A 17,506-nucleotide genomic window follows, 5' to 3' on the forward strand; every position below is an offset into this window, starting at 1 on the left:
AGTGGAGAGAGGACACATCCCTGTGGGGCTCCAGTGCTGGTGGTGCGTGTTGATGATGTTGTTGCTCCCAGTCTCACCTGTTGTGTCCGTCCCGTCAAGAAGCTGAGGATCCACTGGCAGATTGTAGGGAACACACCGAGGTGGAGAAGTTAGGAGTGAGGAGTTCCGGGATGACGGTGTTGAATGCAGAGCTGAAATCCACAAACAGAATTATTGCGTCGGTCCCTCTGCTGTCGAGGTGCTCGAGGATGTAGTGCAGACCTATGTTGACTGCGTCTTCCACAGACCGTTTGCCCGGTAGGCAAACTGGAGAGGGTCCAGCAGGGGTCCGGTGACGTTCTTTAGGTGGTTCAGCACAAGGCGTTCAAAGGACTTCATGACCACAGACGTCAGGGCGACGGGCCTATAGTCGTTCAGTTCCGATGTTGCCGATTTCTTGGCAACTGGGATGATGGGAGACTGTTTGAAGCAGGATGGGACCTCACACAGCTCCAGGGATCTGTTGAAGATTTGTGTGAAGACCGGAGCCAGCTGGTCAGCGCAGACTTTCAGGCAGGAGGGGGCCACTTTGTCGGGCCCCGCAGCTTTCTTGATCTTCTGCTGATTGAAGAGCCGTCTCACGTCCTGTTCGTGGATCTGTAGTGGAGAAAAAGAGGGTGTGGGGGTGGGGGATGTAGATAGAGTAGTTTCTGGTAGAAGTGGGTGTGTGTGGGAAATGGGAGTGTCCTTTTCCAAATCGGCAGAAAAGCATGTTTAGTTCATTAGCAAGACCCTTATTGTTCACTGTTTGGGAGGATGGCATTCTATAGTTAGTGATTGCTTTCAGGCCATTCCACACAGATGCAGAGTCGTTAGCAGAGAACTGTCTTTTCAGCCTCTCTGCATAGCTTCTCTTAGCGATGTTAATTTCCTTTGTCAATTGGTTTCGGGCGTGTTTGTACAGTGCCCGATCTCCACTTCTAAATGCGGCCTCTTTCTCTTTCTTGAGTTGCCTGAGTTTGGGAGTAAACCATGGCTTGTTATTGTTGAAGGAGCGGAAGGACTTCGTTGGTACACACATGTCCTCACAGAAACTGATGTATGATGTTACAGTGTCTGTGTATTCATCCAGTGTGCCCGTTGAAGTTTCAAAGACGCCCCAGTCAGTGCAATCTAAGCATTCTTGTAGAGCTAGCTTTGCTTCATCTGTCCATTTTTTCACAGTCTTAATAATCGGGTTAGCACATTTGACTTTCTGTCTGTATGTAGGTATTAAGTGGATTAAATTGTGGTCAGAAAGACCCAATGCTGCACGGGCGACCGATCGGTATTGCTTCACTTTTGTTTCATTTGCAGGCTAGCAAACCACACAGTTGGCCTCATTATCACTTAACTGTTTGTAATTGTTGTTTGGCGTGTAAATGCGTTTTGTTTGTGGTGATTTGACTTTTGTCACCATGACTGTAGCCAGCACTGTCGGGAATGACATTGTCCCTTGAGGCAGTTCGGAGTTATCGCTTCTCGGCCTTTTGGCTAAGATCAAGTGTAGTATCTGTTCTTATCAGTTTAATATCTGATACGTCCCCTATCGGGGACCATATATTAAATTGATTTTTGGAACTGGGAGATGGAATAGGGGCTTGCTCCGTCCACTCCACGCATCGACCTGGTATTGCAGTATCTCCAGGAACGGTGCACACCCTCTGATGGTCAATAGCAATACTACTTACGAAAATAAGTGCTGTCTTTCCATACTTGTAATCATCATCAGAGTTGGTATGAAAGTTTTTTATGTTTTGATGCTTCAAAGGTGAAGCTTGTAAATGTGGTCCATTATTGTAGATGGATAAAAATCCATCTTTGAAAGATTAAGTTTCTGAAATGTGAATGTTAATCTTTTTCAGTGGGGTAGAACCTATTCCAAGAAAGTTGCGTCTCCCATCAACTAATTTTTTGAAGCAGTAACTCTTGTGAGATTGACATGATTCTCAATCAACCTTAATGCTAGTCCTTTTTCTCTGAGTTTTTAAAAATGTTGCAAGTCTCTCAAATTTTCTGGATTATTTTTTTCTTTTTTTGCCTTCAAGATAAAAACAATCAAAGAGCTCAGTATAAAAGGATAAGGATTCAAACGTACATTTCCAAATGTAGATTTTTTTAATACTGTGCTAATAAATATTAGTAGTTGACTCATCTAAAATGTATTTAAATCAAGTGTCGCGAAAGATTGTTTGGTGTTACAAACACCGCGAGATGGCAGCAGCATTAAATTCTGTTCCTGATCACAAAAAGAAACACAAAGTGAGTTGTTGTGGGGAGGGACGATTCTGGCTTTGCATTCTTGGGCGAAAAGAAGCAATGAATGATGGGATTGTTTTTGCAAATTCTTTTGACCTCACTTAAAATGGGTTAGTTCATGACACAATCCAAAGGTACTACGGATGTTGCCTCAGCCAGTGAGTTTATGTGCGTTTGGTAGAGGATCCCGTGACTGAAGATGGTGTGTGTGCTGAAGACTGTGGGCTGGTGACTTGTACAACTCATACTTACCTGGCAGGGGAGATACCATGATCAAGAAGGTGGTTCACCCAGGGCGAGGCTCAGCCATTGCACTCCGGCTGTGCTGACCCCTGCGAATTCCCCAAATGTGGGAATCTCGACTGCATAATTTCTGGTAGTGGGGGACTGCGTTCGCGCTCTCCCCTGATTCACTGGTCAATGGCAAATTGTTATCATTGTGATCTTAATTCTGTGAACAAGTTTGACAACAAATAAGGTTCACACAAAGGTTGCGGAGTAGTTGAAATGGCGCTGGTGCTGATATAGTGAGTGGGTTGAGGAGAGCTGCATGAGTTGCAGTCTTTCTGTCAAATGTTGATCAAATATGGCTTTTCATCACAAAATTAAAATAACAGCTACATTTATGTTCCGTCACTGGAAATCCCTCATTGGGTTATTTGTCCACCTAAAACATTGTGGTAGCAGAAAATGGGGTACGTTGCATTGCTGCTTTCCTATTGGACATACTTGACCCACAATACCTAGCAGTTGAGAATCCGAATCATCTTTTTTGGCCAAGTATGTAGAACACACAAGGAATTTGTCTCCGGTATAACACGCTGCATTAGTATCATCGTAAACAAGGACATGACAAATAGGTATGCAAGGGCATTTCGTAATGTAAGTGAGACAATGTGCAAAGTATCAAGCAGAGCTAAAGTGATCAGTGGTAGAATACAATACGGTGACAGTTTGTACAGTTGGTGCAGAAAATCATTGAACCCTTTTAGAGTGACCAGTAGCAGTATTTGTAGTACAAGAGAGTGACCACGTCAGTGACTGTTTAGGGAGTTAATGGATAGAGGGAAGAAGCTGTTTAAGTGTCTGCTGGATTTGGTGCGCATGGATCTGTAGCGCCTGCCTGAGGGGAGTAGCTGGAAAAGATGGTGGGCAGGGTGCGGGGGATCCAGGAGTATTTTCCGTGCCCTTGTCTTGATCCTTGCAGTGTGCAAGTCCTCAAGAGTGGGTAGGCCGGTGCCAATGATTTTTTCCGCCGTCCTAACTGTCCGTTGAAGTCGTATTTTGTCCTTTTTTGTGGCGGCCCCAAACCAAACCGTGATGGAAGAACACAGGATTGATTCGATGACTGCCGTGTAGAACTGTCGTAGCACCTCCTGTGGCAGACCATGCTTCCTCGGCAGCCTCAGGAAGTACATCCTCGGCTGGGCCCTTTTCAGGATGGAGATGGTGTTGACTTCCCACTTCATGTCCTGGGAGACTGTGATTCCCAGGAACTTGAAGGTCTCGACGGTTGACACAGGGCAGTTGGATAGTGTGAGGGGCAACTGTGGAGAAGAATGTTTCCTGAAGTCCACGATCATCTCTACAGTCTTGAGCGTGTTCAGCCCGAGGTTGTGTCGTCTGCACCAGAGCTCCAGCTGCTCCACTTGTTGGCGGTACGCAGACTCGTCGCCGTCTTTGATAAGACCGATGACCGTGGTGTCGTCTGCGAACTTTATGAGTTTGACAGCTGGATTTGTTGAGGTGCAGTCGTTTGTGTAGAGGGAGAAGAGCAGTGGAGAGAGGACACATCCCTGTGGGGCTCCAGTGCTGGTGGTGCGTGTTGATGATGTTGTTGCTCCCAGTCTCACCTGTTGTGTCCGTCCCGTCAAGAAGCTGAGGATCCACTGGCAGATTGTAGGGAACACACCGAGGTGGAGAAGTTAGGAGTGAGGAGTTCCGGGATGACGGTGTTGAATGCAGAGCTGAAATCCACAAACAGAATTATTGCGTCGGTCCCTCTGCTGTCGAGGTGCTCGAGGATGTAGTGCAGACCTATGTTGACTGCGTCTTCCACAGACCGTTTGCCCGGTAGGCAAACTGGAGAGGGTCCAGCAGGGGTCCGGTGACGTTCTTTAGGTGGTTCAGCACAAGGCGTTCAAAGGACTTCATGACCACAGACGTCAGGGCGACGGGCCTATAGTCGTTCAGTTCCGATGTTGCCGATTTCTTGGCAACTGGGATGATGGGAGACTGTTTGAAGCAGGATGGGACCTCACACAGCTCCAGGGATCTGTTGAAGATTTGTGTGAAGACCGGAGCCAGCTGGTCAGCGCAGACTTTCAGGCAGGAGGGGGCCACTTTGTCGGGCCCCGCAGCTTTCTTGATCTTCTGCTGATTGAAGAGCCGTCTCACGTCCTGTTCGTGGATCTGTAGTGGAGAAAAAGAGGGTGTGGGGGTGGGGGATGTAGATAGAGTAGTTTCTGGTAGAAGTGGGTGTGTGTGGGAAATGGGAGTGTCCTTTTCCAAATCGGCAGAAAAGCATGTTTAGTTCATTAGCAAGACCCTTATTGTTCACTGTTTGGGAGGATGGCATTCTATAGTTAGTGATTGCTTTCAGGCCATTCCACACAGATGCAGAGTCGTTAGCAGAGAACTGTCTTTTCAGCCTCTCTGCATAGCTTCTCTTAGCGATGTTAATTTCCTTTGTCAATTGGTTTCGGGCGTGTTTGTACAGTGCCCGATCTCCACTTCTAAATGCGGCCTCTTTCTCTTTCTTGAGTTGCCTGAGTTTGGGAGCAAACCATGGCTTGTTATTGTTGAAGGAGCGGAAGGACTTCGTTGGTACACACATGTCCTCACAGAAACTGATGTATGATGTTACAGTGTCTGTGTATTCATCCAGTGTGCCCGTTGAAGTTTCAAAGACGCCCCAGTCAGTGCAATCTAAGCATTCTTGTAGAGCTAGCTTTGCTTCATCTGTCCATTTTTTCACAGTCTTAATAATCGGGTTAGCACATTTGACTTTCTGTCTGTATGTAGGTATTAAGTGGATTAAATTGTGGTCAGAAAGACCCAATGCTGCACGGGCGACCGATCGGTATTGCTTCACTTTTGTTTCATTTGCAGGCTAGCAAACCACACAGTTGGCCTCATTATCACTTAACTGTTTGTAATTGTTGTTTGGCGTGTAAATGCGTTTTGTTTGTGGTGATTTGACTTTTGTCACCATGACTGTAGCCAGCACTGTCGGGAATGACATTGTCCCTTGAGGCAGTTCGGAGTTATCGCTTCTCGGCCTTTTGGCTAAGATCAAGTGTAGTATCTGTTCTTATCAGTTTAATATCTGATACATCCCCTATCGGGGACCATATATTAAATTGATTTTTGGAACTGGGAGATGGAATAGGGGCTTGCTCCGTCCACTCCACGCATCGACCTGGTATTGCAGTATCTCCAGGAACGGTGCACACCCTCTGATGGTCAATAGCAATACTACTTATGAAAATAAGTGCTGTCTTTCCATACTTGTAATCATCATCAGAGTTGGTATGAAAGTTTTTTATGTTTTGATACTTCAAAGGTGAAGCTTGTAAATGTGGTCCATTATTGTAGATGGATAAAAATCCATCTTTGAAAGATTAAGTTTCTGAAATGTGAATGTTAATCTTTTTCAGTGGGGTAGAACCTATTCCAAGAAAGTTGCGTCTCCCATCAACTAATTTTTTGAAGCAGTAACTCTTGTGAGATTGACATGATTCTCAATCAACCTTAATGCTAGTCCTTTTTCTCTGAGTTTTTAAAAATGTTGCAAGTCTCTCAAATTTTCTGGATTATTTTTTTCTTTTTTTGCCTTCAAGATAAAAACAATCAAAGAGCTCAGTATAAAAGGATAAGGATTCAAACGTACATTTCCAAATGTAGATTTTTTTAATACTGTGCTAATAAATATTAGTAGTTGACTCATCTAAAATGTATTTAAATCAAGTGTCGCGAAAGATTGTTTGGTGTTACAAACACCGCGAGATGGCAGCAGCATTAAATTCTGTTCCTGATCACAAAAAGAAACACAAAGTGAGTTGTTGTGGGGAGGGACGATTCTGGCTTTGCATTCTTGGGCGAAAAGAAGCAATGAATGATGGGATTGTTTTTGCAAATTCTTTTGACCTCACTTAAAATGGGTTAGTTCATGACACAATCCAAAGGTACTACGGATGTTGCCTCAGCCAGTGAGTTTATGTGCGTTTGGTAGAGGATCCCGTGACTGAAGATGGTGTGTGTGCTGAAGACTGTGGGCTGGTGACTTGTACAACTCATACTTACCTGGCAGGGGAGATACCATGATCAAGAAGGTGGTTCACCCAGGGCGAGGCTCAGCCATTGCACTCCGGCTGTGCTGACCCCTGCGAATTCCCCAAATGTGGGAATCTCGACTGCATAATTTCTGGTAGTGGGGGACTGCGTTCGCGCTCTCCCCTGATTCACTGGTCAATGGCAAATTGTTATCATTGTGATCTTAATTCTGTGAACAAGTTTGACAACAAATAAGGTTCACACAAAGGTTGCGGAGTAGTTGAAATGGCGCTGGTGCTGATATAGTGAGTGGGTTGAGGAGAGCTGCATGAGTTGCAGTCTTTCTGTCAAATGTTGATCAAATATGGCTTTTCATCACAAAATTAAAATAACAGCTACATTTATGTTCCGTCACTGGAAATCCCTCATTGGGTTATTTGTCCACCTAAAACATTGTGGTAGCAGAAAATGGGGTACGTTGCATTGCTGCTTTCCTATTGGACATACTTGACCCACAATACCTAGCAGTTGAGAATCCGAATCATCTTTTTTGGCCAAGTATGTAGAACACACAAGGAATTTGTCTCCGGTATAACACGCTGCATTAGTATCATCGTAAACAAGGACATGACAAATAGGTATGCAAGGGCATTTCGTAATGTAAGTGAGACAATGTGCAAAGTATCAAGCAGAGCTAAAGTGATCAGTGGTAGAATACAATACGGTGACAGTTTGTACAGTTGGTGCAGAAAATCATTGAACCCTTTTAGAGTGACCAGTAGCAGTATTTGTAGTACAAGAGAGTGACCACGTCAGTGACTGTTTAGGGAGTTAATGGATAGAGGGAAGAAGCTGTTTAAGTGTCTGCTGGATTTGGTGCGCATGGATCTGTAGCGCCTGCCTGAGGGGAGTAGCTGGAAAAGATGGTGGGCAGGGTGCGGGGGATCCAGGAGTATTTTCCGTGCCCTTGTCTTGATCCTTGCAGTGTGCAAGTCCTCAAGAGTGGGTAGGCCGGTGCCAATGATTTTTTCCGCCGTCCTAACTGTCCGTTGAAGTCGTATTTTGTCCTTTTTTGTGGCGGCCCCAAACCAAACCGTGATGGAAGAACACAGGATTGATTCGATGACTGCCGTGTAGAACTGTCGTAGCACCTCCTGTGGCAGACCATGCTTCCTCGGCAGCCTCAGGAAGTACATCCTCGGCTGGGCCCTTTTCAGGATGGAGATGGTGTTGACTTCCCACTTCATGTCCTGGGAGACTGTGATTCCCAGGAACTTGAAGGTCTCGACGGTTGACACAGGGCAGTTGGATAGTGTGAGGGGCAACTGTGGAGAAGAATGTTTCCTGAAGTCCACGATCATCTCTACAGTCTTGAGCGTGTTCAGCCCGAGGTTGTGTCGTCTGCACCAGAGCTCCAGCTGCTCCACTTGTTGGCGGTACGCAGACTCGTCGCCGTCTTTGATAAGACCGATGACCGTGGTGTCGTCTGCGAACTTTATGAGTTTGACAGCTGGATTTGTTGAGGTGCAGTCGTTTGTGTAGAGGGAGAAGAGCAGTGGAGAGAGGACACATCCCTGTGGGGCTCCAGTGCTGGTGGTGCGTGTTGATGATGTTGTTGCTCCCAGTCTCACCTGTTGTGTCCGTCCCGTCAAGAAGCTGAGGATCCACTGGCAGATTGTAGGGAACACACCGAGGTGGAGAAGTTAGGAGTGAGGAGTTCCGGGATGACGGTGTTGAATGCAGAGCTGAAATCCACAAACAGAATTATTGCGTCGGTCCCTCTGCTGTCGAGGTGCTCGAGGATGTAGTGCAGACCTATGTTGACTGCGTCTTCCACAGACCGTTTGCCCGGTAGGCAAACTGGAGAGGGTCCAGCAGGGGTCCGGTGACGTTCTTTAGGTGGTTCAGCACAAGGCGTTCAAAGGACTTCATGACCACAGACGTCAGGGCGACGGGCCTATAGTCGTTCAGTTCCGATGTTGCCGATTTCTTGGCAACTGGGATGATGGGAGACTGTTTGAAGCAGGATGGGACCTCACACAGCTCCAGGGATCTGTTGAAGATTTGTGTGAAGACCGGAGCCAGCTGGTCAGCGCAGACTTTCAGGCAGGAGGGGGCCACTTTGTCGGGCCCCGCAGCTTTCTTGATCTTCTGCTGATTGAAGAGCCGTCTCACGTCCTGTTCGTGGATCTGTAGTGGAGAAAAAGAGGGTGTGGGGGTGGGGGATGTAGATAGAGTAGTTTCTGGTAGAAGTGGGTGTGTGTGGGAAATGGGAGTGTCCTTTTCCAAATCGGCAGAAAAGCATGTTTAGTTCATTAGCAAGACCCTTATTGTTCACTGTTTGGGAGGATGGCATTCTATAGTTAGTGATTGCTTTCAGGCCATTCCACACAGATGCAGAGTCGTTAGCAGAGAACTGTCTTTTCAGCCTCTCTGCATAGCTTCTCTTAGCGATGTTAATTTCCTTTGTCAATTGGTTTCGGGCGTGTTTGTACAGTGCCCGATCTCCACTTCTAAATGCGGCCTCTTTCTCTTTCTTGAGTTGCCTGAGTTTGGGAGTAAACCATGGCTTGTTATTGTTGAAGGAGCGGAAGGACTTCGTTGGTACACACATGTCCTCACAGAAACTGATGTATGATGTTACAGTGTCTGTGTATTCATCCAGTGTGCCCGTTGAAGTTTCAAAGACGCCCCAGTCAGTGCAATCTAAGCATTCTTGTAGAGCTAGCTTTGCTTCATCTGTCCATTTTTTCACAGTCTTAATAATCGGGTTAGCACATTTGACTTTCTGTCTGTATGTAGGTATTAAGTGGATTAAATTGTGGTCAGAAAGACCCAATGCTGCACGGGCGACCGATCGGTATTGCTTCACTTTTGTTTCATTTGCAGGCTAGCAAACCACACAGTTGGCCTCATTATCACTTAACTGTTTGTAATTGTTGTTTGGCGTGTAAATGCGTTTTGTTTGTGGTGATTTGACTTTTGTCACCATGACTGTAGCCAGCACTGTCGGGAATGACATTGTCCCTTGAGGCAGTTCGGAGTTATCGCTTCTCGGCCTTTTGGCTAAGATCAAGTGTAGTATCTGTTCTTATCAGTTTAATATCTGATACATCCCCTATCGGGGACCATATATTAAATTGATTTTTGGAACTGGGAGATGGAATAGGGGCTTGCTCCGTCCACTCCACGCATCGACCTGGTATTGCAGTATCTCCAGGAACGGTGCACACCCTCTGATGGTCAATAGCAATACTACTTACGAAAATAAGTGCTGTCTTTCCATACTTGTAATCATCATCAGAGTTGGTATGAAAGTTTTTTATGTTTTGATGCTTCAAAGGTGAAGCTTGTAAATGTGGTCCATTATTGTAGATGGATAAAAATCCATCTTTGAAAGATTAAGTTTCTGAAATGTGAATGTTAATCTTTTTCAGTGGGGTAGAACCTATTCCAAGAAAGTTGCGTCTCCCATCAACTAATTTTTTGAAGCAGTAACTCTTGTGAGATTGACATGATTCTCAATCAACCTTAATGCTAGTCCTTTTTCTCTGAGTTTTTAAAAATGTTGCAAGTCTCTCAAATTTTCTGGATTATTTTTTTCTTTTTTTGCCTTCAAGATAAAAACAATCAAAGAGCTCAGTATAAAAGGATAAGGATTCAAACGTACATTTCCAAATGTAGATTTTTTTAATACTGTGCTAATAAATATTAGTAGTTGACTCATCTAAAATGTATTTAAATCAAGTGTCGCGAAAGATTGTTTGGTGTTACAAACACCGCGAGATGGCAGCAGCATTAAATTCTGTTCCTGATCACAAAAAGAAACACAAAGTGAGTTGTTGTGGGGAGGGACGATTCTGGCTTTGCATTCTTGGGCGAAAAGAAGCAATGAATGATGGGATTGTTTTTGCAAATTCTTTTGACCTCACTTAAAATGGGTTAGTTCATGACACAATCCAAAGGTACTACGGATGTTGCCTCAGCCAGTGAGTTTATGTGCGTTTGGTAGAGGATCCCGTGACTGAAGATGGTGTGTGTGCTGAAGACTGTGGGCTGGTGACTTGTACAACTCATACTTACCTGGCAGGGGAGATACCATGATCAAGAAGGTGGTTCACCCAGGGCGAGGCTCAGCCATTGCACTCCGGCTGTGCTGACCCCTGCGAATTCCCCAAATGTGGGAATCTCGACTGCATAATTTCTGGTAGTGGGGGACTGCGTTCGCGCTCTCCCCTGATTCACTGGTCAATGGCAAATTGTTATCATTGTGATCTTAATTCTGTGAACAAGTTTGACAACAAATAAGGTTCACACAAAGGTTGCGGAGTAGTTGAAATGGCGCTGGTGCTGATATAGTGAGTGGGTTGAGGAGAGCTGCATGAGTTGCAGTCTTTCTGTCAAATGTTGATCAAATATGGCTTTTCATCACAAAATTAAAATAACAGCTACATTTATGTTCCGTCACTGGAAATCCCTCATTGGGTTATTTGTCCACCTAAAACATTGTGGTAGCAGAAAATGGGGTACGTTGCATTGCTGCTTTCCTATTGGACATACTTGACCCACAATACCTAGCAGTTGAGAATCCAAATCATCTTTATTGGCCAAGTATGTAGAACACACAAGGAATTTGTCTCCGGTATAACACGCTGCATTAGTATCATCGTAAACAAGGACATGACAAATAGGTATGCAAGGGCATTTCGTAATGTAAGTGAGACAATGTGCAAAGTATCAAGCAGAGCTAAAGTGATCAGTGGTAGAATACAATACGGTGACAGTTTGTACAGTTGGTGCAGAAAATCATTGAACCATTTTAGAGTGACCAGTAGCAGTATTTGTAGTACAAGAGAGTGACCACGTCAGTGACTGTTTAGGGAGTTAATGGATAGAGGGAAGAAGCTGTTTAAGTGTCTGCTGGATTTGGTGCGCATGGATCTGTAGCGCCTGCCTGAGGGGAGTAGCTGGAAAAGATGGTGGGCAGGGTGCGGGGGATCCAGGAGTATTTTCCGTGCCCTTGTCTTGATCCTTGCAGTGTGCAAGTCCTCAAGAGTGGGTAGGCCGGTGCCAATGATTTTTTCCGCCGTCCTAACTGTCCGTTGAAGTCGTATTTTGTCCTTTTTTGTGGTGGCCCCAAACCAAACCGTGATGGAAGAACACAGGATTGATTCGATGACTGCCGTGTAGAACTGTCGTAGCACCTCCTGTGGCAGACCATGCTTCCTCGGCAGCCTCAGGAAGTACATCCTCGGCTGGGCCCTTTTCAGGATGGAGATGGTGTTGACTTCCCACTTCATGTCCTGGGAGACTGTGATTCCCAGGAACTTGAAGGTCTCGACGGTTGACACAGGGCAGTTGGATAGTGTGAGGGGCAACTGTGGAGAAGAATGTTTCCTGAAGTCCACGATCATCTCTACAGTCTTGAGCGTGTTCAGCCCGAGGTTGTGTCGTCTGCACCAGAGCTCCAGCTGCTCCACTTGTTGGCGGTACGCAGACTCGTCGCCGTCTTTGATAAGACCGATGACCGTGGTGTCGTCTGCGAACTTTATGAGTTTGACAGCTGGATTTGTTGAGGTGCAGTCGTTTGTGTAGAGGGAGAAGAGCAGTGGAGAGAGGACACATCCCTGTGGGGCTCCAGTCCTGGTGGTGCGTGTTGATGATGTTGTTGCTACCAGTCTCACCTGTTGTGTCCGTCCCGTCAAGAAGCTGAGGATCCACTGGCAGATTGTAGGGAACACACCGAGGTGGAGAAGTTAGGAGTGAGGAGTTCCGGGATGACGGTGTTGAATGCAGAGCTGAAATCCACAAACAGAATTATTGCGTAGGTCCCTCTGCTGTCGAGGTGCTCGAGGATGTAGTGCAGACCTATGTTGACTGCGTCTTCCACAGACCGTTTGCCCGGTAGGCAAACTGGAGAGGGTCCAGCAGGGGTCCGGTGACGTTCTTTAGGTGGTTCAGCACAAGGCGTTCAAAGGACTTCATGACCACAGACGTCAGGGCGACGGGCCTATAGTCGTTCAGTTCCGATGTTGCCGATTTCTTGGCAACTGGGATGATGGTAGACTGTTTGAAGCAGGATGGGACCTCACACAGCTCCAGGGATCTGTTGAAGATTTGTGTGAAGACCGGAGCCAGCTGGTCAGCGCAGACTTTCAGGCAGGAGGGGGCCACTTTGTCGGGCCCCGCAGCTTTCTTGATCTTCTGCTGATTGAAGAGCCGTCTCACGTCCTGTTCGTGGATCTGTAGTGGAGAAAAAGAGGGTGTGGGGGTGGGGGATGTAGATAGAGTAGTTTCTGGTAGAAGTGGGTGTGTGTGGGAAATGGGAGTGTCCTTTTCCAAATCGGCAGAAAAGCATGTTTAGTTCATTAGCAAGACCCTTATTGTTCACTGTTTGGGAGGATGGCATTCTATAGTTAGTGATTGCTTTCAGGCCATTCCACACAGATGCAGAGTCGTTAGCAGAGAACTGTCTTTTCAGCCTCTCTGCATAGCTTCTCTTAGCGATGTTAATTTCCTTTGTCAATTGGTTTCGGGCGTGTTTGTACAGTGCCCGATCTCCACTTCTAAATGCGGCCTCTTTCTCTTTCTTGAGTTGCCTGAGTTTGGGAGTAAACCATGGCTTGTTATTGTTGAAGGAGCGGAAGGACTTCGTTGGTACACACATGTCCTCACAGAAACTGATGTATGATGTTACAGTGTCTGTGTATTCATCCAGTGTGCCCGTTGAAGTTTCAAAGACGCCCCAGTCAGTGCAATCTAAGCATTCTTGTAGAGCTAGCTTTGCTTCATCTGTCCATTTTTTCACAGTCTTAATAATCGGGTTAGCACATTTGACTTTCTGTCTGTATGTAGGTATTAAGTGGATTAAATTGTGGTCAGAAAGACCCAATGCTGCACGGGCGACCGATCGGTATTGCTTCACTTTTGTTTCATTTGCAGGCTAGCAAACCACACAGTTGGCCTCATTATCACTTAACTGTTTGTAATTGTTGTTTGGCGTGTAAATGCGTTTTGTTTGTGGTGATTTGACTTTTGTCACCATGACTGTAGCCAGCACTGTCGGGAATGTCATTGTCCCTTGAGGCAGTTCGGAGTTATCGCTTCTCGGCCTTTTGGCTAAGATCAAGTGTAGTATCTGTTCTTATCAGTTTAATATCTGATACGTCCCCTATCGGGGACCATATATTAAATTGATTTTTGGAACTGGGAGATGGAATAGGGGCTTGCTCCGTCCACTCCACGCATCGACCTGGTATTGCAGTATCTCCAGGAACGGTGCACACCCTCTGATGGTCAATAGCAATACTACTTACGAAAATAAGTGCTGTCTTTCCATACTTGTAATTAGTGATGGGTCCAGCGACACCGATGCATTGACACATGCACCGGGCTCACAGAGCAAACCACGTGTCGATGCATGTGCCTGCTTCATTATGTCACGTGATTGACACGTGAACTGCATTGACACAGTCCAGGCTTCTAATTGACACACCGGCTGCGTTGACACAGTCCAGGCTGCTAATTGACACATCGGCTGCGTTGACACAGTCCAGGCTGCTAATTGACACGTGAACTGCACCGGTGCAGTTTAGACTGCATCGGCTGCTTGGCACAGTACAGGCTGCGCCACTTAGTCCAGGGGGCGTCGACTCAGTGCAGAGGGCGTTGACGCAGCAAAAGCCCGCCGCACAGTGTTTATAAGGAAGTGGGTTTGGCGACACAATGCCACTTGCCGAAACAAGCCAGACCTCACTCACGCTCGCTTGTCGAAGTTCGTGTCAGTGCAGACTTCGTGTTCGTGCCTTGCCTTCCTTGCCGATTATGGAGCAGAGACGCAAATCATCCGCCGTGTGGGACCATTTTTATGTCCCGGAGAATAAGGTATTATTTATTTATTTATTCAAATCGCCTTCTATCGCCGAGTGCCTCTCAGATTATTGACATGTGTTGTACCATTCTAATCCGAATACATTTCAAGGTAACTCTTAGTTACTTCTTATTCACATTTCATTACAGGTGAAATGTCGAATTTGCCGGGTCGAATTGTCATACACCAACAGAAGCACCTCCACCATGCTGAGGCATGAGAATGAAGTTCGCGATATACCCAGTATTACGCCAGGTATACAAACGTTCACTCATCTTTTCACGGTTGCTATGTTGATGATTTAATTGACAATCAGTAATTATTATTGGTTGACTCTCCACTCCATGTTTGACAATCAAGGTTCCACGAAGCAGCTGTACTGGAAGGACCAACACACTTCTTTCCCAAACCTCTCCCACCTCGCAAAGGAGTTCCTTTGTACGCCAGCCTCATCCGTCCCTTGTGAGCGTGTGTTCTCCACAGCAGGAGAAATCGCTTGTAAAAGACGCAACAGGCTGAAGTTTAAAACATTGGAGCATCTTATTTTTCTCAATAAAAATTTGTGAAATAAAAGCCCACAAGCATCCTCATTCAAATGATCTTCACATTATTTGAACACATTGAATGTTGCAAAATGAATAAATGGATGTGAATGATATTGTACACTTCATCATCAAATCGATGAATGACCTTATGAAAATGTTTTGGAACAGTTGTAGATGCAAAACCGTACTGGCAGCTACATAATAGATAATAAAAGAAATATCCCAAACCATAGGGATCCTCCCAAAAACTAAGGATGTGCACATTGTACACATACTTTTATTACTTCCATATTTGACCTATTGTGTGGGAATATGGGGAAATGCCAGTAAAACTGTTTTAAAACTACAATACAAAGCAATCGGAACAATCACTGGTTCCAAATGGACCCACAAATCCACTGTTTATCAAATTAAACAATGAAATCTCATGACCTGATTGACTTCAAAATCGCCCAATTAATGTACAAAGCACACAATAACCTTTGCCAAAAGATCCAGAAGCTTTTTAAAATTTGAGAAAGTTGTCATAATTTAGGGGGTACTAATCTATACAAAATCCAAAACACTAAACGAACATCACACAAAGGAGTGTATCTGTAATAGGTGTAAATCTGTAGAATGATTCAGAAACGGACCAGTAAAATGAGGAACTCTCTTGCTGAGATTAAAAATGAATTCGAGAGTAGTACAAGACAACTACACAAATCAGAATTAAGCTGATAAATTCGATACACTCATGAAATATAGCAATACATCAGAAATACATTGATGAGATTATTTAATATATTAATGAAATGTAGCATCCATTATGAATATGAGAAAATCGACATATACATGTGCTCTAAAGAGTATGTACTGTATATACAAACCTAATGTAAAAATGTATTAGTACAGCATACATAAGGGTAAAAGCATTTGTTGATATTTAGACTTTCTTTCCTATTTAGAAAAATGATCAATTCATATATAGGAAGGGGTAGGACTCGGGGTAGGTTTTTTGCTTCTTTCTACTCCTCTGAACACATATTTGTGATGATGACTATTTTCTTTTCCTTTTTTTATATCTTACCTTCACCTTTTGCCAATTTATTACCGAATTGTATATTTTATATGTTCAATATACAAAACAATTTATCAGTCAGTTCAGTCTGTTAAGTGGGTTGGCTGCAGGGATCTTGAAGGTCCAGCAGGTGGCAGTGGTCAGTGACACAGTATCAGCACAGTATCAACACAGTGTGTCAGTGTGTCGACACGCCTCATGAGGCCTCATGGACCCATCACTACTTGTAATCATCATCAGAGTTGGTATGAAAGTTTTTTATGTTTTGATACTTCAAAGGTGAAGCTTGTAAATGTGGTCCATTATTGTAGATGGATAAAAATCCATCTTTGAAAGATTAAGTTTCTGAAATGTGAATGTTAATCTTTTTCAGTGGGGTAGAACCTATTCCAAGAAAGTTGCGTCTCCCATCAACTAATTTTTTGAAGCAGTAACTCTTGTGAGATTGACATGATTCTCAATCAACCTTAATGCTAGTCCTTTTTCTCTGAGTTTTTAAAAATGTTGCAAGTCTCTCAAATTTTCTGGATTATTTTTTTCTTTTTTTGCCTTCAAGATAAAAACAATCAAAGAGCTCAGTATAAAAGGATAAGGATTCAAACGTACATTTCCAAATGTAGATTTTTTTAATACTGTGCTAATAAATATTAGTAGTTGACTCATCTAAAATGTATTTAAATCAAGTGTCGCGAAAGATTGTTTGGTGTTACAAACACCGCGAGATGGCAGCAGCATTAAATTCTGTTCCTGATCACAAAAAGAAACACAAAGTGAGTTGTTGTGGGGAGGGACGATTCTGGCTTTGCATTCTTGGGCGAAAAGAAGCAATGAATGATGGGATTGTTTTTGCAAATTCTTTTGACCTCACTTAAAATGGGTTAGTTCATGACACAATCCAAAGGTACTACGGATGTTGCCTCAGCCAGTGAGTTTATGTGCGTTTGGTAGAGGATCCCGTGACTGAAGATGGTGTGTGTGCTGAAGACTGTGGGCTGGTGACTTGTACAACTCATACTTACCTGGCAGGGGAGATACCATGATCAAGAAGGTGGTTCACCCAGGGCGAGGCTCAGCCATTGCACTCCGTCTGTGCTGACCCCTGCGAATTCCCCAAATGTGGGAATCTCGACTGCATAATTTCTGGTAGTGGGGGACTGCGTTCGCGCTCTCCCCTGATTCACTGGTCAATGGCAAATTGTTATCATTGTGATCTTAATTCTGTGAACAAGTTTGACAACAAATAAGGTTCACACAAAGGTTGCGGAGTAGTTGAAATGGCGCTGGTGCTGATATAGTGAATGGGTTGAGGAGAGCTGCATGAGTTCCAGTCTTTCTGTCAAATGTTGATCAAATATGTCTTTTCATCACAAAATTAAAATAACAGCTACATTTATGTTCCGTCACTGGAAATCCCTCATTGGGTTATTTGTCCACCTAAAACATTGTGGTAGCAGAAAATGGGGTACGTTGCATTGCTGC

At 44.7% G+C, this 17,506-nt stretch overlaps 8 non-coding genes across 8 annotated transcripts; all 8 read left to right on the plus strand.

Moving 5' to 3' along the window:
- Positions 1–1,492: 1,492 nt before the first annotated feature.
- On the plus strand, positions 1,493–1,682 carry LOC127609476 (U2 spliceosomal RNA). The gene has a single exon (XR_007964605.1). It is a non-coding gene; the product is annotated as a U2 spliceosomal RNA (small nuclear RNA).
- An 839-nt stretch (positions 1,683–2,521) lies between these two features.
- LOC127609547 (U1 spliceosomal RNA) lies at positions 2,522–2,685 on the plus strand. Its single transcript, XR_007964671.1, has one exon. It is a non-coding gene; the product is annotated as a U1 spliceosomal RNA (small nuclear RNA).
- Positions 2,686–5,545: 2,860 nt separating this feature from the next.
- LOC127609503 (U2 spliceosomal RNA) lies at positions 5,546–5,735 on the plus strand. Its single transcript, XR_007964631.1, has one exon. It is a non-coding gene; the product is annotated as a U2 spliceosomal RNA (small nuclear RNA).
- Positions 5,736–6,574: 839 nt separating this feature from the next.
- LOC127609548 (U1 spliceosomal RNA) lies at positions 6,575–6,738 on the plus strand. Its single transcript, XR_007964672.1, has one exon. It is a non-coding gene; the product is annotated as a U1 spliceosomal RNA (small nuclear RNA).
- Positions 6,739–9,598: 2,860 nt separating this feature from the next.
- Positions 9,599–9,788, plus strand: LOC127609505 (U2 spliceosomal RNA). Its single transcript, XR_007964633.1, has one exon. It is a non-coding gene; the product is annotated as a U2 spliceosomal RNA (small nuclear RNA).
- An 839-nt stretch (positions 9,789–10,627) lies between these two features.
- LOC127609549 (U1 spliceosomal RNA) lies at positions 10,628–10,791 on the plus strand. The gene has a single exon (XR_007964673.1). It is a non-coding gene; the product is annotated as a U1 spliceosomal RNA (small nuclear RNA).
- A 2,860-nt stretch (positions 10,792–13,651) lies between these two features.
- On the plus strand, positions 13,652–13,841 carry LOC127609477 (U2 spliceosomal RNA). The gene has a single exon (XR_007964606.1). It is a non-coding gene; the product is annotated as a U2 spliceosomal RNA (small nuclear RNA).
- Positions 13,842–17,038: 3,197 nt separating this feature from the next.
- LOC127609559 (U1 spliceosomal RNA) lies at positions 17,039–17,202 on the plus strand. The gene has a single exon (XR_007964682.1). It is a non-coding gene; the product is annotated as a U1 spliceosomal RNA (small nuclear RNA).
- The last annotated feature ends 304 nt before the right edge of the window (positions 17,203–17,506 follow it).

This window comes from Hippocampus zosterae, chromosome 10 (assembly GCF_025434085.1).
Source record: "Hippocampus zosterae strain Florida chromosome 10, ASM2543408v3, whole genome shotgun sequence".
NCBI lineage: Eukaryota > Metazoa > Chordata > Actinopteri > Syngnathiformes > Syngnathidae > Hippocampus > Hippocampus zosterae.